This window comes from Pongo pygmaeus, chromosome 10 (genome assembly GCF_028885625.2).
Source record: "Pongo pygmaeus isolate AG05252 chromosome 10, NHGRI_mPonPyg2-v2.0_pri, whole genome shotgun sequence".
NCBI classification, from domain to species: Eukaryota; Metazoa; Chordata; class Mammalia; order Primates; family Hominidae; genus Pongo; species Pongo pygmaeus.
Genome location: NC_072383.2, coordinates 803,347 through 829,478, shown reverse-complemented (window position 1 = coordinate 829,478; position 26,132 = coordinate 803,347). Strand labels below are relative to the sequence as shown.

The following is a 26,132-nucleotide window of genomic DNA, read 5'->3' as shown; positions in this document are numbered from 1 at the left end:
TTTATAATTTTTTGTCATTTCCTCTCTGAGTCCAAATAAATATTCAGTTTAAAAATTTTTTTTTTTTTGACACAGGGTCTTACTCTGTTGCCCAGACTGGAGTGCAGTAGTCCAGTCCTAGACCATTGCAGCCTTAACCTCCCAGGCTCAAGCAATCCTACCATCTCAGCCTCCCAAGTACCTGGGACTATGGGTGCGCACCACTATGCCTAATTAATTTTCTTTAAAAATTTTTGTAGGACAAGCATGGTGTAATCCCAGCACTTTGGGAGGCCGAGGCAGGTGGATCACTTGAGGTCAGGAGTTTGAGAACAGCCTGGCCAACATGGTGAAACCCCGTCTCTACTAAAAATACAAAAATTAGCCAGGTGTGGTGGCATGCACCTGTAATCCCAGCTACTTGGGAGGCTAAGGCAGGAGAATAATTTGAACCCAGGAGGCAGAGGTTGCAACAAGCCAAGATTGTGCCACTGCACTCCACCCTGGGCAACAGCGAGATTCCGTCTCAAAAAATAAATAAATAAAAACTTTTTGTAACGGCAAGGTCTCACTATGTTGCCCAGGTTGGCCCTGAATTCTTGGTCTCAAGCGATCCTCCTGTTTCAGCCTCCTAAAATGCTGAGATTACAAGGTGTAAGCCACCCTGCCCAATCTACTTTTATAATTTTAAAAGAAATCTTTTACTTTAGAGAAGGCATAAAAATACTGTAATATAAAGCAAGAAGAGAAAATGATTAGAGGTGAGAAAATCAAAAGAAACTCTTAGAATGAAAGACATGCAGGCCAGGTGCGGTGGCTCATGCGTGTAATCCCAGCACTTTGGGAGGCCAAGGCGGCCAGACTGCTTGAGCTCAGGAGTTCATGGCCAGCCTGGGAAACAGGGTAAAACCCCATCTCTACAAAAAAAAAAAATATACAAAAATTAGACGGACATGGTGGTGCATGCCTGAGGTCTCAGCTACTCAGGAGGTGAGGTGGGAGGATTGCTTGAGCCCAGGAGGTTGAGGCTCCAGTAAGCTGAAATTGCGCCACTGCACTCCAGCCTGGGCAACAGAGCAAGACTCTGTCTCAAAAAAGACATGCTCACCAAAACAAAAATTCAATGAAAGCTTGCAAAAATAATGTCAACCTAAAATGTCAGGCAAGTAGTTGGGGACAGGGGGGAAGGTTGTTACAAGAATTCCAACATACAAATATATGCCCCCCCAAAAAAGAGAATAGAGAAAAATGAACGAGTGAAAATTATCCAAGAATTAGAACACTTCCCAAAATAGAAAAACATATTTACAGGGGTCTATTTAACAACCCGGTACAACAGATGGCAGAGAAAAAGTAAAAATTAAGAGAAGTTTCCAAAACCAAAAAATATCTAGGAGATGGGGAGAAATACCACGAGTGTCAAGGAGGAAAATCAAATAAACAGAATCCTAAACAAAACCAGATTTTTTTAAAAAGGAAAAGTATTTTCATATGTGGAGGCAAAGTTTATTATACATGCATATTTTCTTACTAGCAAGACACTTAAATATGTATTCATAGATTTTTAAATAATTTATTAAAAAGAGGAACACAAAGGAAAAAAAAGACAGTTATGCAGCATACTCAGAAAGCAGTAAGTTCAGATTAGCAGGATAGAAAAGTCTGAAGAATTCCCTAGGAAGGCAGAAGACTCGATATACTGGATGGGAAAATGAAAACTTTGAAAATGCAATAAGGCCAGGCACGGTGGCTCACGCCTGTAATCCCAGCACTTTGGGAGGCCAAGGTGGGCAGATCATGAGGTCAGGAGATTGATACCATCCTGGCTAACACAGTGAAACCCCGTCTCTACTAAAAAATATAAAAAATTAGCCAGGCGTGGTGGTGGGTGCCTGTAGTCCCAGCTACTCAGGAGGCTGAGGCAGGAGAATGGTGTGAACCTGGGAGGCAGAGCTTGCAGTGAGCCGAGATCGGGCCACTGTACTCCAGCCTGGGTGACAGAGCCAGAGTCCGTCTCAAAAAAAAAAAAAAAAAGAAAATGCAATAAGAAAAAACCAAGGCAATTTGAAATGACAGGAAAAACAGTAAGCAGAACAAGGAAGTACAAAAAGGAGCTCTATCCATAACTAGTTACCTTAGAGAAATGTCAGCCAGACACACTTGATTTTAACTTTTAGACATTTTAAAAACACAGAAGGCAGATATTAATATTACTCATCTTCACAATGTAAAATACATAGAATAGAGGTTAGACAGCGATTTTTTTTTTTTTTTTTTGAGACAGAGTCTCACTCTGTCGCCCAGGCTGGAGTGCAGTGGTGCCATCTCGGCTCACTGCAACCTGCAACCTCCACCTCCCGGGTTCAAGCGATTCTCCTGTCTCAGCCTCCTGAGTAGCTGAGATTACAGGCGCCCGCCACCATGCCCAGCTAATTTTTTTGTATTTTTAGTAGAGATGGGGTTTCACGGTGTTGGCCAGGCTCGTCTCGAACTCTTGACCTCAAGTGATCCACCTGCCTCGGCCTCCCAAAGTGCTGGGATTACAGGTGTGAGCCATCACCGCCTGGCCAGATAGTGATTTTAGGAGAGTGAGAGTATTATGGTCATCTTACAAAGTAGAGAGTAGAACCTGTGTGCATTTGATGCAATAATAAATAAAAGGATGGCATAGGTAGAATACCTAAAGTTGAAATTGACACCAACTGAACGCCGATAATTTCCATACTATCATTAGGATTGCTCCTTTATTATTATGATCATTTAAAAATCTAACATTCCCCCAAAATCTACCTTTTCATAAAACTTAAATTTATTGGTATAAAGAAATTTTACATTACAATACTGATTCAAAACCACAATCTGATGTTTCTCTTATATAGAAGGTAATCATAAAAATGTTACTGAGCTCTAGTTAAATTCTGCCAATCTTTATTGCACACAATATCCATCCAACAATAATAGCTACAGCCTTAAAGAACACAGTAATCACAGTAAGAATGACACAATCATTATGAGAAGAACGTATAAGTACAACAAGGAGACAAAAAAGAGATTAATTTCTGAGAGGATTCTTTAAAGAAACATTTATATATTTTCATGAATATGAATTTAATAGGAATGCAAAAAGAAGAACGTCGGTGTGGAAATGAAAATCAGCATGTGTATAGAAACTTAAAGTCTGGGAATTGTTTATATAATTTTAGAAGAGATGGTAGGAGAGAAGATTGGATAAACACTAAAATCTTGAGAACTTCACATAACAATAAGGAGATTAAAATTTATACTGTGGAGAATAGGGCACCACTGAAAATTTTAAAAGATGTGATCAGATTTGCATCTTCATAAGATTGATCATGCTTGCATTGGTGTGGAACAGAGAGAAGGGTAATTAGACTTAGGAAGATCATTTTTGGTTGATATATTGGTACAGATGAGGGAGAATCAAGATGACAAGGTGGCTGATTAGAAATGGAAAATGAAGATATAAAGGAGGAAGAGAAGTCTAGGATGATTCTCAGAACTTTCTGGTTTTGTTTTTTAGGGGCAGGAAAAATGGTTAGGTAGGGAGACTTCTTGAAATAGATCTGTCTATAGCCACAAAGAAATTTAAGTTACCCCAAATTGATCATTCAACTTCAATTTGAGATTTCAGCTGGGTGCAGTGGCTCATGCCTGTAATCCCAGCACTTTGGGAGGCCACGGCAGGTGGATCACCTGAGGTTTCAAATTTCATTAAGAATTCTGATTATATTCTTTCTGAATTTCTCATATATTCATTTCCCTTTCCCTTTCCAATTATCAAGCTCCTTATTGCATAATACAGGAAAGTATGTGTTTCCTACTCCTCTGCCTTATAATTTCTCTGGTTCCTATACTTCAGAAAAATACATGACAAGTAGCACAACGGATGGAATAAAGGAATTAAGAATATACTGTTACAAGGTCCTTATACTAATCTTGAAGGGTAGAATATTATTTGAAGGTAGATTAATTTAAAATGTATATTATAAGCACAAGAGCAACCATTAAAAAATTTAAAATAAGATACATGGTCAGGAGTGGTGGCTCACGTCTGTAATCCCAACACTTTGGGAGGCCAGGAAGGGCAGATCACTTGAGCTCAGGAATTTAAGACCAGCCTGGACAACATGGTGAAACCCTGTCTCTACAAACGCATACAAAAATTAGCTGGGCATGGTGGAGGGCTACTCGAGAGGCTGCGGTGGGAAGGTCACTTGAACCCGGGAGGCAGAGGTTGCAGTCAGCTGAGATTTGCACCAGTGCACTCTGGCCTGGGTGACAGAGTGTGACTCTGTCTCAAAAAGAAGAAGGAGAAAAGAAGATACTTGTTAAGCCAATGGATAAAAAGAGAAATGTTAAATGACCCCTAACGCATAAAAATTTTTTTCTTTAAAGGAACAAAGAGAAAACAGTAAGCAACAGTATCAGTAAAGCTACTACATTTACATGGCCTATTATAACGGGCAAACTTCAAGAAACTGTATAGCAAGAGAGTAGATGATCTAAATAAAATGGAAAGAAATTCCTAAGACACCAACTATAGAAACTGTATTAGTCGGTTTCCATGCTGCTGATAAAGACATGTCCAAGACTGGGTTTAACTCACGGTTCTGCATGGCTGGGGAGGCCTCAGAATTGTGGCAGAAGGCAAGGAGGAGCAAGTCATGTCTTACATCAATGGTGGCAGACAGAGAATGAGAACCAACCAAGCAAAACAGTTTCCCCTTATCAAACCATCAGATCTCTGAGACTTATTCACTATCATGAGAACAGTATGGAGGAAACGGCCCCCATGATTCAATTATCTCCAGCTGGCCCTGCCATTGACACATGGAGATTATTACAATTCAAAGTGAGACTTGGGTGGGGGGATACAGAGCCAAACCATATCAGAAACTGAATCAAGAAAAAAAAACAAAAAACAAACAAAACAGAAAATCTGAATAGACCTATAACAAGAAAGGAGACTGAATTAGTAATTCAACAAACTTTCCACAATGAAAAGCCCAAGCCCAGATCACTTCACTGATGAGTTCTGTAAAACACTTAAATAATTGACATCAATTCTTCACAAATTCTTCCAAAAAATATAAGAGGAATTCTATGAGGCCAGTATTAACCTAACACCAACACCAGACAGAGACATCACAAGGAAACTAAAGAACAGTATCTTGGCCAGGCATGGTAGCTCATGACCGTAATCCTAGCTCTTCAGGAGGCCAAGACAGGAGGATCACTTGAGGTTAGAACAAGACCAGCTTGGGCAACACAGCAAGACCATATCTCTACACAATTTAAAAAAAAAAAATTAGCCAGGCACGATGATACGCACCCATAGTCTTAGCTACTTGGGAGACAGAGGTGGGAGAACTGCTTGAGCTCAGGAGTTTGAGGTTACAGTCAGCCATGATTGCGCCTCTACACACCAGCCAAGATGCCAGAGCAAGACTGTCTCTAATAAATGAATACATATTTTAAAAGAACAATATTCCTTATTAATACAAACACAAAAATCCTCACCAAAATACAAGCAAACCAAATCCAGCAACTAAAAAGGTTTATTTCCCATGGCCACATGGGATTTATCCCAGGAATGCAGGGTTTAGCATCCAAAAATTAGTGTAGTACACCCCATAGAGTACAAAGCCCATACAATTATCTCCACAGACACAGAAAAAGCACCAAAGTCCAACACACTTTCATTTAAAAAAAAAAAAATTCAACCAACTAGGAAAAAGGAACATCTTCAGTTGGATAAAGGGCATCTAGGAAAACCCCACAGCTAACATTATGCTTAACCTTATTAGTGCAGATGAGGATGTAGAGAAATTGGAACCCTCATTCGCTGCTGGAGAGAATGTAAAATGGTACAGTCACCTTGAAAAAACAGGTTGGCAGTTCCTTAAAAGGTTCAACAGGATTACCATATGACTCAGCAATTTCACTCTTCAGTATATGCTCAAGAGAAATTCAAGTATATGTTAATATAAAACCTTATAAATGAACATTTATAGCAGCATTATTCATAATAACCCAAAACGGGAAACACCACAAATGTCAATCAACTGATGAATAAACACAATGGTTATCTCCATACAATCAAATATTACTCAACCATAAAAATGAAGTGCTGATCCATGCTATAACATGGATGAACATTAAAAACATTACACTAAGTGAAAAAAGCCAGTCACAAGAGATCACATATTATATGGTTCCACTTATATAAAATGTCCAGAATAGGCAAATCTAGAGACAAAGTAGGTTAGTGGTTATCCACACAACCGGAAGAGTTGAGGGGAAACGGGGTTTTCTTTTTTTTTGAAGGAGATGATTAAAATGTTCTAAAATTTAGTACTGTGATGGTTGCACAATTCTGAATATACTTTAAAAACCACTGAATTGTATATTTTAACCAAGTGAATTGTATAGTATGTGAATTATCTCAATAAAGCTGTTTATAAAAATGCAAATGGCAAGTTAACAATAAAATAATGCAAACCATCATCATATAGATTTAAGAACTGCCATATTTAGTCAAACCTATAGTGCTTCTAATGCAGTGTTCTGTCTCAGGGCCAGACAAGAATATACATATAGTGAGAAGAAACGGCTCACTTCATTTAAGAAGAACAGGGAAGATAGTTCTAAAACCATACTGTCACCCAATATGAATCTCCATTATCCTGATCCTTTTGAAAACTGTTATCAACCTCTCTTTTCATTTGGAACAATTATTTCCAATGTTTTACTACCAATTGAAAAAAGAAATACTATCATTAGTTTTGACCTAAATTTACTATTTAGCTCTTGTAGGCAGTCTCCTTGTTTTAATTTACATTAATTAGGAGAACCAACACGTTTTCTCCTTTTTAACTTTATAGGCTTTTCTAGTCACCCAACTTCAGTAAACTCTATTTTATAAAGTTCTTCCATAAAACAGCTAAGAATCTGGTATCTCAATGATTCTAAAAACTACAGAGAAAACGTCTGACTCATTCATTCATCATAAAAAGCCCACTATTTGGTAACAGTCATTTTTACTAGGCCACATGAAGATGTTATTCTCTAAAATTAAATGGCTGGCTGATTGTGCTCTATTGCTATAAGTTTATTTCTTAGGTACAGGAGGATCATATAGAAGTATGTTAGCCTTGCTTATTAATAATAGCAGCTACCGTGACTTAGTTACCAGGCTAAGGTATCCATATGTAGTCTCATTTAAACCTTGTAATAACACTAAAAGATAGATGTCATTACCCTCATTTTACACATGAAGAAAACAGAGGCTTAAAGGTATTTATATCCAAGTTGTGTCTCTTGTCCTGAGTTCACTAGACCTGATAAGAACTCTATGAATTAGAGTTAAAGAAAAAAAAAGTCATAGAATAATATGTTTACATATATATATTTTTTAATGTGAGTACATATTTGTGTAAAAGCATGAAGAATTGGAAATACATACAAATATATGGTTGCCTCTGGGCAAAGGAATAAAGGAGGTTAGGGTCAAGAAGGAACTTTCAAGTTCTGCTGTAAATTTTTTATACGGCTTTAATCTTAAACAAAACAATGTAAATGTATTCCTCATTGTAAGCTTTTTCATTACAAGAATAACAGTATCCGCTGGGTATGGTGACTCACACCTGTAATCCCAGCACTTTGGGAGGCTGAGGTGGGCGGATCACGAGGTCAGGAGTTCTAGACCAGGCTGGCCAACATGGTGAAACCCCATATCTACTAAAAGTACAAAAAAATTAGCCGGGCATGGTGGCGGGTGCCTGTAGTCCCAGCTACTCAGGAGGCTGAGGCAGGGAGAATCACTTGAAGCCGGGATGCGGAGGCTGCAATGAGCCGAGACTGCGCCACTGCGCTCCAGCCTGGGCGACACAGTGAGACTCTGCCTCAAAAAAAAAAAAAAGAATAACAGTATCATAAAAATTGAAACATTTATTAATCAGAAATAATACATATACTACTGTAGTTCTGTGCCAAGCTCTCTCTCACCTTTAGACCTTTGCTCTTCCTAAGCTCACAGTATACATTATTTCCCTCTCCCATTTCATGTGGCTTCTTCCTTCAAAAAACTTTGCCTTGACAAGCTCTCTCACTTTTGCGGGGCTAGCTTAGGGGAGTAGCAATGTTTAGGTATAACCAAGATAATTAAGAAGTTCCTGTATTTAGGTCTACATGGGGAATAAAGGCAGGAAGGCCGACCAACAGTTTGGTGTACTGGGAAATCCTGCAATTCCCCTCATCTGTTGTGTGCCCTGTGATAGGACCTGGGTAGAATAAAACTGCTATTCCCTATTGGAGCCTGGGAAGTAGAGGCAGTGACATTATGATGTGTTCTAAACCTGGGTTAATACATGACTCTTGGACAACCATATGTATAAAAATAAAAAGGCTAAAAAGAAACATCATCCCCCAATTTAAGATTAGAGACAAAAAAAATTATCAAGAAAGGGCATCATTTATATTAATGTCATATATTTTAAGCACAATGTACTGTGCTCAGTAAGCTGTAAATGACAATTTTATCTGCCCTCTTCAATATCTTTCACAGAGTGAAACCATTAATAAATACCTGATGAACTAAAACGGATTTCCACCTTAGGGTGGCAGGCTAGATATAAAATGTAATAGGAAATGTAGTTTTTTTTTTTTTAAAAAGAAGCTCTCTCAAAGAACCTCTTGCATCAAGTATAAGCTGAAACCTAGAAGCGAATGTTATTATAGAAAAGCAAAGATCTACGTTTTAGATAAAGAACCATACTGTACAAAAAAATAATTTTCACATACATGATATAATTTATAACAGCACTTTATGATCATTATTTATAACAGCCACTCTGTTATCACTGAAATGTTGTGCATATACATGAAAATTTCCAGATAGGCCTCTCTATTCATGTAGTAATTATCTTTTTCTTAGTTACAAGAAAGTCCTTTATTATGTGTTCATAATTTTGTGTGTGTGTGTGTGTGTGGTGAGAGAGAGAGAAACAGTAAAATTCTGTTACTGACATTTCTAGATTTCTATTCTAAGTATGTTACTTAATCATTATATATTGTGGAACTATGACATCCACAATATTTACTATGATCTGCCAATCCTTAAAAAAAGGTTTTATACCCCCTTTCTCAAATATCAAGCTGTCTTGGGTTTAGAAGATTTTCTATTCTAGAGAATTGTCTCTAGAATCCAAACATAGCACATTTCCCTTATTTTTTCACTACAGCTATAATTCATTTCCATAGAAGACCTGGTTAAACCTAGCTTTTCTAGTCAAATGATCAAGTAAATCCTCTTTGGACTTCTACATCTTCATTTCTAAAATTAAGAGGAAGAGATCAGGCAGAAAGAACCAGAAGATGTACTTAAGTTCCCTTCCAAAAGAAAACAAAGAAAAGGAAAGGAAGGAAGGAAAAAAGAAAGGCAAGACAGAGTAAACACTAAACAAAATAACAGGCTATAAACTCATAGTAACACTAAGATATGAGACATCAAAAGATTGTCTTTTTAAAACTGTGATTAGCAGTTTCTTGTAAGCCCTTAATCTCACAGAGCATGTTGCATTCAACTGAACTGGTTATTATATCTTCTTTTACAAAAAGTCCACAATGCAGCTTTTACACACACATACACAGGTCAAGACAGATTCCTTGGGAAATGTTAAGTATGTTTACTATCCTTAAAAATGAAAACAAGCAACAGCACCCATAGACAACCAAGGGCTCAGAAGGATAAGGACAAGTCTTTCTCCCTAATAATCTCCATTTGTCCACAAAACTTAGTTTACAGACCACTTTCTCCAGATGGGGCATGGTGACTCATGCCTGTAATCCCACCATTTTGGGAGGCCGAGATGACAGGATGGCTTGAGGCCAGGAGTTTGAGATCAGCTTGGTCAACATAGCAAGACCCCATCCCTAAGTAAAAAACAAAATTTAATAAAAAATAAAAATATGAAAAGATAAAAAAAATCACTTTCTCCAAAAAGTCGTTTCCTTCTATTCTACTATAGCCCCAACCCTCAAGACTGTGTTAAGTATCTTACTTCCCCATCTCGCAAGAGTGAGTTAAGTAGCAGGCACTGTTGGCAGTCTACTACTGGGTCATTCCCAACCCCCACCCCCCACCCTTGCTAACCATAATCCTTTATTTGGTTTAAGTACCTATCTTGTACTAGAGGAAAAGCAAGCCCCATCTCCTGTCAAGACAGTCATAACTGACCTAACCCAATCATGAAGTTCCATTTTCAGTATTTGATCTAGACAAAGCCATGTGACCCACAACTCTGACCAGTAAGATATGAAGCATTGTAAAAGAAATTGCTGCTTCTGTTGCTGAATGCTGTCCAGGATGCATGTGATGGCTGAAAATAGGGCCATAAGGGGTATTAGCCTGAAATACATGCTGAGAATGGCAGAGAGACATTTGATGACATAACTGAATCAATCTGACACTGCCTTACCATCTATGAAAAATTATAAAAACATCCTGAAACCTCTGTGCTTTCGGAAGATGCTTTATCAAGGCAGAAATATCACAGAAAATATTTCTATTACAGGATTTTTCTCACTCCATTTTAACAAAGATTATTTGCAACTCAAAGGCAGAGAATAGCCTTTGGATCCCTGCAGCATCTAAAATCAGAGTATACACCCTCAATACATGTTCCTTGAATAACTGTGCTAGTGTATGTGTGTATGGTGGGAAGAGGAGTTGAGGCTAAAAAATGCTGGCTGACTGAAAAAGACTTAACTAAGTTAAGCCAGGAGTTCAAGACCAGCCTGGGCAACACACAGTGAGACCCTATCTCTAGAAACGTTATTTTTGTTTTTTTGTGTTTTTGATTTTTGAGATGTCAAGTCTTGCTCTGTCACCCAGGCTGGAGTGCAACGGCACGATCTTGATTCACCACAACCTCTGCCTCCCAGGTTAAAGCGGTTCTCCTGCCTCAGTCTCCTGAGCAGCTGGGATGACAGGCACACACCACCACGCCCAGCTAATTTTTGTACTTTTAGTAAAGATGGGGTTTCACCATGTTGGCCAGGCTGGTCTCGAACTGCTGACCTCGTTGATCTGCCCACCTCGGCCTCCCAAAGTGCTGGGATTACAGGTGTGAGCCACCACACCCAGCCTAGAAGTTTTTTTAAAAAACTTAGCCTGGCGTTTGGTGGCATACACCTGTAGTCCCAGCTACTCAGTGGGAGGACTGCTTGAGCCCAGGAGTTCGAGGCTGCAGTGAATATTGAATCACTGCATTCCAGTCTGAGTGACAGACTGAGACTCTGTCTCAAAAAAAAAAAAAAAAAAAAGAAGTATAACCACACAGTTTTTACTAGGACACTGAACAGAGAACAAAGGACTAATAGTACAGGTATACAGGTAGAACTGGGGACAAAAGCTAAATTTTATGACCAGCAGGGTGTACCATTTATTAGTATAGTACCATGCTATGCTAAGTAAAAGTTATTCTTTCATTTTAACAGCAAAGAATTCTGTCTTTTACTTTATTCTTATCTACCTATACATAGTACACTGTTAAGCTTCTCACTGAAGAACTAGAATGGAAAATCATTGGGGTTTTGTACTTCAGACTGTAACTTTTACCAAATTTATGATTCTTTATCATAAATCAGGAGCCCTGTTTAGTGCCATCAACAAAAAACTACTTTCTCTCAAAATTATGGGCTAAGAATCTTACCTCTCCACTTCCCAGTCTGTATCTGTTCTAGTTTCTACCCTTTCCTCTACTCCTGATTTCACCAACAAAGATGTAATGTAGCCTCAGTATGTTCTTTCATTATTATGCCTTAATTGAAGGAAGCATGTGGCCTTCACATTTGAGAACCAACTAACAAACTTTCCCACAAGAACTGTTATAAGCAAAGGTTAAAGTCTAAACTATTAATATTACTGGCACCAAACAGATGTTTGCTCACTTTCTTTTTCCCCCCCCCCCCCCCGAGACAGTCTTGCTCTGTCACCCAGACTAGAGTGCAGTGGCACGATCTCGGCTCACTGCAACCTCCGCCTCCTGGGTTCAAGCAATTCTCCTCCCTCAGCCTCCTGCGTAGCTGGGATTACAGGCACCTGCCACCACGCCCGGCTAATTTTTATATTCTTAGTAGAGATGGAGTTTCACCATTTTGGCCAGGCTGGTCTCAAACACCTGACTTTGTGATCCACCTGCCTCGGCCTCCCAAAGTGCTAGGATTACAGGCGTGAGCCACCTCACCTGGTCCTCTCACTTTCATTTTTAAATATATTTTTCATATGTAACATATTTCAGATATACTGTCTGGGTATCAGCTTTTGCTAGTTATTCTGGGAACAATCATTTCCGGTACTGGCATTATAGGCCTTTTTCACTTAAGTCAACAAACAACTCACAAACTTTTAGAAATATGGTCCATTAGTGCATAAGTTGATCTCAGGTTAGCAGAGTATAACTATGAATTATTATTTTACTAAAAATATGGACAATGTTTAATTTCCATATAGTATTACACACAGTAGCTTTTTTTTAATTTCAAGAAGCTGATGTGAAGGACAATCTATCATGAAACAATATACCCATCTGTGATGGTTAGTTTTATGTTACAATTTTGCTACAGTATTCAATTATTCTATCAAATACTAACTAGGTGTTGCTATAAAGGTATTTTTGTAGATGTGGTTAAACCTACCATCAGCTGACTTTGTGTAAAGGAGACTACCCTCAATTATGTGGGTGGGTCTCATCTAATCACTTACAAGGCAGTAAACTGGGATTTCCTGAAAAATCCTGGCTAAAGATTGCAGCATCAGCTCCTGTCCTAGAGTTCCCAACCCAATGGCCAGCTCAACCAGAAGACAGATTTCAGACTTGCCAGCCCCAACAACCAAGTAAGCTAATTCCTTGAAATTACATATAATACCTATCTGTTACATACAAAATCTCCTAATGGTTTTGTTGCCTTGGAGAAAGCTGATACCATTTTTCACACTAAAATTATACACACACACACACACACACACACACACACACTATGTAAAGCATACACATATCCATGACAACATCCAAGTTTTTAACTTTTTTTTGTTGTGCCTGTCCTGAGATGGACAAAGAGTGGAAATGCACAGAGGTCCTCAGCCCAGCAGAAGACAGATGGTCTTTTCAATAGAGCAGCCTACTTACATTAAAGTGTGTAAGAATAATGAAAACCGACTTACACAAAAGATAAAGATTTTTTTTAAACACACAGAAAGCTAATATAGGTTAAGAATCAGGCAAGCATTAAACACAGGAACCCACAAAAACTACACTAATAATGTAGTTTCAAGCTTTTGTTAATAACTGACACCTAATAATAGCTAACATTTATTGACTTCCAGACCCTGTTCTGGTGCTTTACATATATTAACATATTGAAACTCAACAACACCTCTGTGAAGTAGGTACCTATGTGGGCTTGGTGGCTCACGCCTGAAATCCTAGCACTTTGGGAGGCTGAGGCAGGAGGATCACTTGAGCCCAGAGTTTCAGATCAGCAACAGTGAGACCCCATCTCTACTTCCATCTCTACTTTAACCAAAAAAGAAATGGATGCACAAGAGGATTACAATAAAAAAGTGGCAAAGCCAATCCAAGGTGTAAACACCAGCTGCCTTGTTCTAGAGTCTGTGCTTTGCCATTCTACCATATCACCTACGAAAGTAGAGAAAAAATTTTATTTTTATAAAGTAGATTTATAGTCTAATATGTAGGTGTTTTAAAAATTAACAATGAAAATTACATAATTTCATTTCAGTCACTTAAATAATGAAAATTACATAAAAGATAGACTACTAGGTGTAAAATGCAAAGAAAATAAATCTATCTAAGAAAGGCAAGGCAGAAATAAAACACATAGAAGGCAGGAAGAAGACCAACTCCAAACATACCAATTAAAACACATAGAAGGCAGGAAGAAGACCAACTCCAAACATACCAATTATTACTGTAAATGTACGTTAAAGTTCTCTATTACAAAAAACCTGTGGAACAGGCTTTAAAAAAAAGTCTAGCTAAACACTGTGTATTTATAAGAAACACATCAAAATTAAAATGACATAAAAAAGAAGATAAAGGGCCGGGCACAGTGGCTCACACTGGTAATCCCAGCACTTTGGGAGGCCAAGGTGGGTGGATCACCTGAGGTAAGGAGTTCGACACCAGCCTGACCAACATGATGAAACCCCGTTGCTACTAAAATGCAAAAATTAGTCAGGCCTGGTGGCGGGAGCCTATAATCTCAGCTACTCAGGAGACCGAGGCAGGAGAATCGCTTAAACCCAGGAGGCAGAAGTTGCAGTGAGCCGAGATTGTGCCATTGCACTCCAGGCTGGGCAACAAGAGTGAAATTCTGTCTCAAAAAAAAAAAAAAAAGGAAGATATAGGAACAAGTAAAACAAATGCGAAAAAAGAATGACAATATAAAAAGGGAATATGTTAAGCAAAGAGAATTATTTGAGAAAATGCTGCATATTTTATACTGATAAAAAGCACAATTATTTAAGTATATAACATTCATGCTCAACCCAGCCTAAATATAAAGCTATGAATATATAACATAAAAACTGTTAGAAATACAAACAGAAATTGACAAATCCACAATTATTTTGTAGGGCTGACACGTTTATCAAATATCAGCTAATCAAGTAGTCTAAGGCAACAAAAATACATGGAATTTAAGCAATACAATTAACAAATACAGAATTTTTTCCTTTAATAAATACTATTTTCAAACAAACACAGAACTTTAATTTTTAAAACAGCATACATTAGACTATAAATAAAAAGTTTTAATAAAATCCCTAAAGTAGAAATCACATAAAGCATAAGTTATACTTTGGCATATAAAACTAGGGATCTGAGTAGCATAAATGAACAGCTCTAAAGATCCCAACATCTGCATTTCTTAAGATGCCAGAACAGTACAGTCAGATTATACTGAGGCCCACAATCAGCAAACCCCATTTATTTATCAGTTTTCAGTGCCCAACTCAAATGTGACAACCAAGGCTCATGGGATTACTTGAATAAAGCGTTTCAAGAGCATCCAATCTACACGGGAAGCAAAAAAATAAATAAAATTAAAGAGCAACTAAAATCAGTAACAACAACAACCAAAAAAAGGAACCTGGAAAAGGCAGGGTCATGTGGTGGCTCACGCCTGTAATCCCAGCACTTTGGGAGGCTGAGGCGGGCAGATCACGAGGTCAGGAGATCCAGACCACCCTGGTGAACAGGGTGAAACCCCGTCTCTACTAAAAATACAAAAAATTAGCTGGGCGTGGTGGCGGGCGCCTGTAGTCTCAGCTATTCCGGAGGCTGAGGCAGGAGAATGGCGTGAACCTGGGAGGCAGAGCTTGCAGTGAGCCGAGATCAGCCCACTGCACTCCAGCCTGGGCAACAGAGCGAGACTCCATCTCAAAAAAAAAGAAAGATAAAAAAGAAAAGGAAAAGCAGAAGCTATGAAAGGAAGTGAAAACTTCGAGAAGGGAAAAAACCCTCTAAAAAAAGAAAATATTGTATACATTAACAAGAAGCTATTAAAAATGAAAAAAAAGCCGGGCGTGGTGGCTCACACCTATAATCCCAGCACTTTGGGAGGCCAAAGTGGGTGGATCACGAGGTCAGGAGATCGAGATCATCCTGGAGAACACGGTAAAACCCCGTGTCTACTAAAAATACAAAAAATTAGCTGGGCGTGGTGGTGGGCGCCCGTAGTCCCAGCTACTCGGGAGGCTGAGGCAGGAGAATGGCGTGAACCTGGGAGGCGGAGCTTGCAGTGAGCCGAGATCAGGCCACTGCACTCCAACCTGGGCAACAGGGCGAGACTCCATCTCAAAAAAAAAAAAAAAAAGGAAAAAAAAAGAAAAAAACATCTCTTGGAAGTTAAAAATATATAATGGCAAAAATGAAACTCAATAGGTTGATCAAGCAATGATTTTCCATTAGGAAATCTCATCGAAAACAAAACCAAAAAATAATGTGAGAAAAAGATATGGACAGGCTGTGCGCGGTGACTCACGCCTGTAAACCCAGTACTTTGGGAGGCCAAGGTGGGTGGACCATGAGGTCAGGAGTTCGAGACCAGCCTGGTCAACATGGTGAAACCCCCATCTCTACTAAAAATACAAAAATTAGCTGGGTGTGGTGGTGGGCGCCTGTAATCCCAGCTACTCGGGAGGCTGAGGCAGAACTGCTTGAACCTGGGAGGCGGAGGTTGCAGTGAGCCAAGATCACACCATTGCACTCCAGCTCTGGGTAACAGAGCAAGACTCCATTTCGAGGGGGTTGGGAAGGGGGGGGAGAAAATGATACGGACATTAGACCATTGGTCTGGGAGAACCAACATATATGTCATATATGTAACAGGAGTTCTAGAAGGGGCAACATAAAAAACAGAGGGCAAGAAATGAAATGAGTAGAAGGTAAATTTTCAGAATTGATGGCCAGTGAGTTTCCAGACAAAAAGCCACAATGGAAAAAAGAGACCCATACCAAGGCACATTGCTGAAATTTCAAAACGCTGAGGACAAGACAAAAAACCTGAAAACTTCCAGAGGAAAAAAAAATAGGTTACAAGGAACAGAGAATCCTACTAGCCTCAGACTTTAACAGCAATACTGGAAGCTAGAAGAAAACAGAATAAATGTCTTTAAAATTCTGAAATAAATTATTTCCAATCTAGAATTTGTTATCCAAACTACCTATTAAAGAGGAAAGGGAAAGGAAGATGAAGGAAAATATTTTCAGACATGTAAGTTCTCAAAAATACAGTTATCTCCCAAATGACCTTTCTCAAAGAGTTATGAAGTTATTCTTTCACAAATGAGGAGCTCAAGAAAGAGAAAGAAACAGGATTCTGGAAGCAGGATCAAAAACCAGCTAGATATAAGAATCTCCAAAATGAGAACGAATGAAGATCCCCAACCTAAGCATCAACCTAGAATGCAACCAGTACAAATGGTGAAGTTTAGAAGTTTAAGAGAGGTTATCTCCAAAAAAGAAGAATATCTAAAAATTTTAATGTAGTGACAGGAGATTTACACAACTAGGAGGCAAGACTTCAGGAAAACAGTAATAAATATCTTGACTGTGGTGATGGTTTCATGGATGTGGACAACTTATTACATTTGTACCTTTTAAATATGTACATTTTATTATGTCAACTATACTTCAATAATGCTATTTTAAAAAATAAAAAATGTTAACAAAAATATTCATATTAAATGCTAACATATTATAAAATAAGACAATCACATCAAAGGCAAAAATTCAAAAACTGTAATTCATTATTGATAATTTTTATCACCAACTTCTTGAGATGGTAAGGAAAGGCTGTTGAACAGTTTAACAAGAGGTACTTGGCATTCAGAAATTGAGCTGTCCAGTAATAGTAGCCATTAGCCAATTAAAAAAAAATTCCTTCAAGATTCACACATCTGGGCTGTAAAAATAAAATAAATAAAATACAATTTCTTTAGAGATGGGAGTCTTGCTCTGACACCCAGTTTGGAGCACAGGGGCACGATCATGGCTCACTGTGGTCTCAAACTCCTTGGCTCAAGCAATCCTCCCACCTCAGCCTCCCAAGTAGCTGGGACTACAGGCACATGCCACTGTGCCTGGATAATTTTTTTTTTTTTTGGTGGAGACAGCATCTTGGTTTGTTGCCTAGCCTGGTCTCAAACTCCTGGGCTCAAGCAATCCTCCCACCTCAGCTTCCCAAAGTGCTGGGATTCAGGCATGCATGTGTCACCACGCCCAGCCCCAAGTATGGTTATTGAGTACTTCACTGAAATGTTGCTGGTGTGAACTGAGATATGTTAAGTGTAAAACACACAGCAGATTTTGAAGATGTAATAGAAAAGAATATATACTATCTTTATAATTTTTATGCTGATTATATGTTGAAAGATGTTTAGGCCAGGATGGTGGCTCACACTTATAATCCCAGCACTTTGGGAGGCTGAGGCGGGAGGATCACTTGAGGCCAAGAGTTCGAGACCAGTGTGGGTAACACAGTGAGACCACCCACCCCCCCTGTCTCTACAAAAAATTTAAACATTAGCAGGGTGTGGTGGCACGTGCTTGTAGTCCCAGCTACTTGGAAAGCTAAGGCCGAAGGATCGCTTAAGCCCAGGAGTTCGAAGCTGCAGTGAGCCATGATCGTGCACCACTCACTGCACCCCAGCCTGGGTGACAGGGCAAGACCCTGTCTCAGAAAAAAAAAAAAGAAACAATGTTTGGATATACTGGGTTATATGAAACATATTATGAAATTAATTCCACCTGTTTTTTTTAAATGTGGCTACTAGAAAATTTAAACTAGGTTGGGCACGGTGGCTCATGTCTGTAATCCCAGCACTTTGGAAGGCTGAAGCAGGTGGATCACTTCAGGTCAGGAGTTCAAGATCAGCCTGGCCAACATGGTAAAACCCCGTCTCTATAAAAATACAAAAATTAGCCGGGCGTGGTGGTGCATGCCTGTAATCCTAGCTGCTCAGAAGGCCAAGGCAGGAGAATCGCTTAAACCTGGGAGGTGGAGGTTACAGTGAGCCGACATCGCTCACTACAATTTTATTTCTATCACTTTCTCCTTGGATTTCAATTAGATTTCAAAATTCCCATTAATTCATAGACTTAGGAACTGCAGAGTAATATATCCAATGTTATTCAACTAAGCCTTCTTAGATCTCTGATTTTGGAAACATTATTCTATCAAATAGTTCCCTTGGTTTTCTCATCTATAAAATAGGAATGACAACATACTATGTAGTTATTGAGAGAACTAAAGATGTACTACAGGACAGCTTAGTGGCACTGTTAGGGACTTGCTAGATCAGTCACCCAGCAATGTAACTACTTTTATACTATTTTCTCTCAAAATGCAACATTCACATTCAGGCCTAATAAAATGATAATTAGGTCATAAACTTTCAGGGTCGCTTCAGACCAAAAATCTCAGAAGTTACTTTCCAAAGTCAGTCGATGACAATGATTTAAAATTATATGAAACTTCAAACTCAAATGTTAGTCTACCACAGTTTTTGTTACTTGTTACTTAAAATAATCCAGCCAAGTATACAAAATTGTCATTTTCAGATGAAGAAAAAGGCTTAGAAGTTAAGTGAGGAGGATATCCAGATTCACACAAATATTAATATTGCCAGAAAACTTCATTTTAATCACTGGATTTTAAAAATAAGCCAGAAATCCCATAAGAACTCAACCACTGGGAGGGGGAACAAAGAAAACTGACAGAACTAGAGAAGACTGGGAATTTTAATTTAAGTTCTCAAAAAAAAAAGTTATCTCAATCGTTAGAACACAAAGTATAAACCCCATTTGTTTAAAATAAGAACACATTTATACTTTAAAATTAAATCTGTAGTCTCCACAAAATATCTTACAAAAACTCAAATCCAAAAAGGTTCTGAAGATTTTTAGTGCCATTGGTTTGTTATAGCTAATGCCAGTATTTGCCTATTAATATGAGACTAAATAAAAAGCAAAAATAAAACAGATCATTTAATTAACAGATCATTTAATTATAATTTATCTAATGAAGACCAGCAATTATAAAACTTCACACGCACCTAACTTCAGTTGTTATACAAAATCATAATCATTTGTACCTTTCTAAGAAGGAACACTGTGTTCAGAGCTTATGTTACGATTAATGAACAATGACAGCAGCTAAAATTCATATAGCCACTATATTTTCATTTTGTGGCAAATAGCTATCAACAACATACCGTATGATTTAATTAAGTGGTTAAAAGGATCTAGCTTCAAGTTTATGTTCTAAGTAAAATGTTTTTCAAAGAGTGGGCAGTAAACAGTATTTTCCCCCTGTGGAAAAGCAGTTTTTCATTCTTCCAAAAATTGTACCAAGGTAAAGCAAAGCTCTAGATGATGCAGGCATGTTATGTAGGCGTTAGCAGTACTGCCCTCACTATGTGCTCATTGGACAGTAGTGCAACCCCAAGAAAAAGATGGTTAGCAGTTTTTTTTGTTGTTGTTAATGAAATAAAATAAAAAACAGCTCATTGTGCTAGTAAGGAAACTATTTTGTGAAACGTTCTTCTTTTTATGTGTGCATATACTAAGTCATAATGTAAATGTATTTCTTAGAATGAGTCTCAGAAAGGTTTGATAGCCACTGCAAAGTAGTCTGTCTATAGCAAACTACTATACATTCAGTAACTGGAGAGGTGTTGCAGGAATCAGACTGTACCAAGGTAAAAATCCTTTTTGACTGTGAGAGGATAAGAAGCATATTTAAGGCATGGGCCTAAAGCTGGCAGGATTATCCAACTCTACCACTCAGTTTACTAATTAGACAACAAACTTACTCAAGGTCATTCTTCTATAGTTTGCATTAGAACTAAGTCTCCCACTCTAATGCTCAAAATAAGCTCCACAAAGACACTTTAGCATGTAAGTATTAATTCAGAATTTCCTATTTGGTTTTCAATAACCAAAAGAAACGGCAGCTTAACACAGGCAACTGTTTCCTCAAATACTATTCTACCAGATTAATGACCATGCCAGCTCTCCCATTAAAAGCTTTTTCTAGCTAGTTACTTGGTACTTAGGTTTTTATAGCACTTTTCTTTTCCCATTATGCTCAGTAGTGCATGCAACACACTACACTTAGGAATGCAACACACTTCCTTTGGGAATGCCTCACTGTGGCCATAACTATGACTGAAATTTTTGTGAATTTCTATCATCTGTCTAAACTTAGAAGCAAAGTACCACAAAATCAAGTTAAATCAGACCATATTTTTGTGATCAGTGTACCTCACTATTAAAACATTATATGTATTTTAACAGTTATCATTCAAAACTTGAAGTATATCCAAAATACTCCATTCCAATCTCCTGACAAATAAATCTTCACTGACAACTGATTAAGAAGAGAAACATGTTAAGGACAGAAGTTAAAATGGAATTAGACAAAGACGGGGCAGATTATCACAGCTTCATACCAGAAGCAAAGGTTTATTTCTACATCCTCTTTCCTAAATATCCATAATAAACTCATATTTCTTGCCAAGAACCCCAGAAAAGGTGCCTCAAATTATTTCCATAAAGAAAACAACATTACCCATTAAGCAACTCTGTTAATGATTGATTATCCACAAATTCCAAATTTTAAAAAATTGCTTAACATTGGGAATGGCAGAGGTACTGAGCCTTATTATGACTAATCAAGCCAGTGAAGTACACAAAAAATGCAGGCAAGAGAAAAAGGAAGCTGAGTCAAGTACAGAGTTCTTCGCATCCACAGACAAAATGCTTTATTCTTTATTTCTCAAACTTGCAGTATAAAGAGCAAAAAAATCCACTATTTTAATTTCAGTCCAGTCAATTCACATGGCTGTATGTGAATTTTTCTTTCAGAAAATTAAGGGAAAGGAGCCAGGCACAGTGGCTCATGCCTGTAATCCCAGCACTTTGGGAGGCTGAGGCACGTGGATCACTTGAGGTCAAGAATTCGAGACCAGCCTGGCCAACATGACGAAACCCTGTCTCTACTAAAAATACAAAGATTAGCCACGTGTGGTGCACACCTGTAATTCCAGCTACTCAGGAGGCTGAGACAGGAGAATCACTTGAACTCAGGAGGCGGAGGTTGCAGTGAGCCCAGATCGTGCCACTGCACTTCAGCCTGGGCTACAAAGTGAAATTATGTCTCAAAAAAAAAAAAAAGAAAAAAGAAAAGAAAAGAAAGAAAAGAAAGGCAAAGAAAATTAAGGGAAAGGGAATTTATAGTATGTCTGTGCATTTTAATATTATAGTCACAGCAGCATAACCTAAATTACTTTCCCAACAGGGAATTCGAAATCTGAAAGCAAATACCACTCACATGTCAAATAAAATAACTGCCGAAAATTTACTCACTCGTTTTTCTAAAATATTATGAAAATGAGTACATTATTCAACTCTTTTGGAGAAAAGTAGACAATATGATTTAGAAAAAACACATAATTAGTGGCAATTTTAACAGAAGAGAATGCTCTCCCACTGAACTTCATAAAAACAAAAGAAAATCCAGACTTCATCTGTTTTACTTTCACATTTTAGAGCAGTAAAATTCTTAATTTCTTATTTCTCAAACAATACTCCCCATTATTGGTTGCTCCCCCTGTAATGTTTACTCCTCCCTGAGTTCCGAGATTCCCAGGTATGGAATTTGAATTTCCTGGTAGCACCAGCTTTTGCTCATATTTTTAGAACCTTACTGTGACCCTGTGGTAGTATTCACCAGAAAGAGCATGAGAGAGAAGTCATACTTGTATTAATAACTATTACCAGTATTACTAAGAATTTAAAATTTGTTCTAGAGTTTACATGTCCTGTCCTTATAATTTTATATTTTAATAAGTCATTCATAATCTTAAACTCTAATAACAATGAGTGCTAGCATGATAGATATTTCCTTCCAATTTCTACGAATCACTTTAAAAAAAAAAAAAAAGACCATTGGCCAGGCACGGTGGCTCACACCTGTAATCCCAGCACTTTGGGAAGCTGAGGCAGGTGGATCAGTTGAGGTCAGGAGTTTTGAGGCCAGCCTGGCCAACATGGTGAAACCCTGTCTCTACTGAAAATATAAAAATTAGCCAGGCGTGGTGGCAGGCCTGTAATCCCAGCTACTTGGGAGGCTGAGGCAGGAGAACTGCTTGAAGCCAGGAGGTGGAGGTTGCAGTGAGCCAAGATCGCGCCAATGCACTGTAGCCTGGGTGACAGGGCGAGACTCCGTCTCAGAAAAAAAAGAAAGAAAAAGGAAAAGAAGACGAAAAAAAAATTAATAATAAAAAATTTAAAAAGAGAATTTTACATAAATTTCAAGATTTTCAATGCCTTTTAAAACTAAAACATCAAACCACAATCACAGGTATTAAAATCCTAAACATTCAGTAGTACAAGCGAGTAGCCTTCTTCTGGTTTCCCACAGGTCAAGTAAACAGTTTAAGCAAAATTTAACCCTAATTATAAGCAAAGAGGTGAAATTGCTTAGGTTGGTAAATGAGTCCTTTTAGGTGAGAATATCATTTAAATCATTTAAGTAACCAGGACTCAGCTACTACTTATAGATTTGATAGCTAGAGCACTAAATACAAAGTGAGGTTTAGTCTTTCTAAAGTAAGTAACAAGGCATCCATTGCCAAAGTTTTGGATTATGTTTTAGAGTCACATTTACCACATGAAGCTTGTGTTTAATACGACAAATCTACCATATCTGAACAGCAACCAAAGACAGATGATAAATACTACAAATTGTTGGAAGTCAAACACCGTAAAGTTTCCTGAGTCTGTGGTAAGTTATTTTTCTTAAATAGCTACCATGGCTATTGATGTGTTTCACTGAGCAACTACAGTGAACTTTAATAGATACTATTTACCACTTGTCATTTCATGAAAAATACCAGGAGCTTTGCTTTCACTGTTTCTCTTCAAATGCTTCCCAGTTCATAATATACTAATACTTAAGAAATTACATAGCTGAATTATGTTCCATGGTAGATCATATCTAGCTCTACCTCAAAATTCTAGCAGACTACGTTTGGTCCAAAGTAACACAAGTGCCTAACTCTATGACAAAATCATATCTTTCACATAAAAACAAATCTAATTCTTTAGCTACTTAAAAACTCCAGGCTGGGCACGGTGGCTCATGCCTGTAATCCCAGCACTTTTGGGAGGCCAAGGCAGGCAGATCATGACCTCAGGAGAACAAGACCATCCTGGCCAACATGGTGAAACCCCATCTCTACTAAAAATACAAAAATTAGCTGGGCGTGGTGGCGTGCACCTGTAGTCCCAGCTACTCGGGAGGCTGAGGCAGAATTCCTTGAACCCAGGAGGCAGAGATTGCAGTGAGCCAAGATCGCACCACTGCACTCCAGCCTGGTGACAGAGCAAGACTCCGTCTCAAAAAAAAAAAAAAACAAAAAACAACAAAAAAAATCCCCCCAAATGAAAAAAAGCACAGATGCTGACTAATTTTATCCAATAAGAAAAGTAACTAAAAAGTTAACACTGCACATCATGGAATGAGTTTAAATATACACATAATTCTCAATAAATCACAGAATAGTAACAATAAAGGGACCAAGAGGTCATTTAGTACAGTCTTTTTATCTTCAACACTTCTGAGTGAATAGCTACTCTGTGTGAATAGGTCTTTGTAAACACTAGTCGGTTATTATGACTCAAACATAGCATTATGGGTCAATTCTCTATAGTTCACATTCTAATTTATAATAAATCCTAATTTTCTTTTACTGTCTCTTGGAAGTCCTTGGACAACCATACAATGCAACTTCTCTCCCAAAGCACCAGCCCAGGTACAAACACCATATAGAGCAAGAACACATTGAGATCTGGGCCAGGCGTGGTGGCTCACACCTGTAATCTCAGCACTTTGGGAGGCCAAGGCGGGCAGATCACGAGGTCAAAACAGCAAGACCATCCTGGCCAACATGGTGAAACCCTGTCTCTCCTAAAAATACAAAAAATTAGCCGGGCATGGTGGCACGCACCTGTAGTCCCAGCTACTCGGGAGGCTGAGGCAGAAGAATCACTTGAACCCGGGAGGTGGAGGTTGCAGTGAGCCAAGATAGCGCCACTGCACTCAGCCTGGCGATAAAGCGAGACTCCATCTCAAGAAACACACACACACACACACACACACAAACACATACACACTGAGATCTAACTTTAACTTCACATTTGTAAAATGTAACAACAAACAGCAGCTTGAAAACTGAAAAAGGCCACAGTGTCTCACACCTGTAATCCCAGCACGTTGGGAGGCTGAAGCAAAGGATCACTTGTGGCCAAGAGTTCAAGACCAGCCTGAGCAACATAGCTTGACCCCATCTCTACAAAAAATTTTAAAAATTAGCCAGGCATGGTGGTACATGCCTGTAGTCCCAGCTACTCGGGAGGCTAAAGGGGAAGGACTGCTTGAGCCCAGGAGTTCAAAGCTGCAGTAAGCCATGATCCTGCCACTTCACTCCAGTCTGGGCCACAGAATGAGATACTGTCTTTACTGTCTTTGGGGTCACAGACAACCTGAGCTATTAGTTTTAACGTGCACTACAAGGTAATCAAAAAGTTTGAAGAGAAGCATGCTCGGCTTTTAAAACAAAAATGAAAAACAAACAAGAATGATCTAGGCTCCACTCCCACTTCTACGTTTGTTGAACGCAAGCTTGGCAAATTACTTCATTTCAGTCTCTTCACCCTGTAAAATGGGACTGATACCTCATTCAGGTGACATAAGAATATATGACATAAGAATAAATGAGAATATATATAAAACACAGTGTCTGGTTCATAAATACTATCAAATCGCCACCCTTTTCTCACCATTTTGAGAACACAAGTCCTTCAAACATACACAGTTCAAACTTTTTTTTGAGACAAGGTGTTGCTCTATTGCCCAGGCTAGAGTAGAGTGGCACGACCATAGCTCACTGCAGCCTTGAACTATAGCTAGGACTCCAGGCATGTACCACCTCACTCAGCTAATATGTTAATTTTTTTGCAGAGATGAGGTCTTGCTATGTTGCTCAGGCTGGTCTCAAATTCTTGGCCTTAAGTGATCCTCTGGCCTTGGCCTCCCAAAGTGCTGGGATTACACGTCAAACTTCTGATCAAACTTTACATTAGGCCCTAAAAAAAGTTGCCACTGAAAACACAACTTGCCATAACAAGACAAATTTAAAGACAACTGATCTAAGAACTCATTTGTATTACAAGAAAGACTATTACTTGATAAGCCATTTATCTCATTGTATTCAGTAATGTCTTAATTTACTCTCTACTAGTAAATACAGAAATAATGGAATAACCATTTTTGTAACTGCAAAAGTAAAATTTTAAACATTGATAAGGAGCTAGTATAAACATTTTAAAAATCTATTTTTTGTATACTAAGTTCAATTTTAGATTTTAATACTATAACATAAATATATCCATGAAGATAAATCCATTTTAAACACCAATATCAAGACGATAAAAAATCAGAAATTCACCTATCAAGTTCAAAGATTTACTATACTTAAA

At 38.3% G+C, this 26,132-nt stretch overlaps 1 protein-coding gene and 1 non-coding gene across 37 annotated transcripts in view; both read right to left on the bottom strand.

Annotated features, from left to right (window-relative positions):
- Nucleotides 1–26,132, bottom strand: part of WNK1 (WNK lysine deficient protein kinase 1) — a 158,869-nt gene that overhangs the window by 110,699 nt on the left and 22,038 nt on the right. The window lies entirely within an intron of this gene.
- LOC129011081 (U4atac minor spliceosomal RNA) lies at nt 19,921–20,046 on the bottom strand. Its single transcript, XR_008493209.1, has one exon. It is a non-coding gene; the product is annotated as a U4atac minor spliceosomal RNA (small nuclear RNA).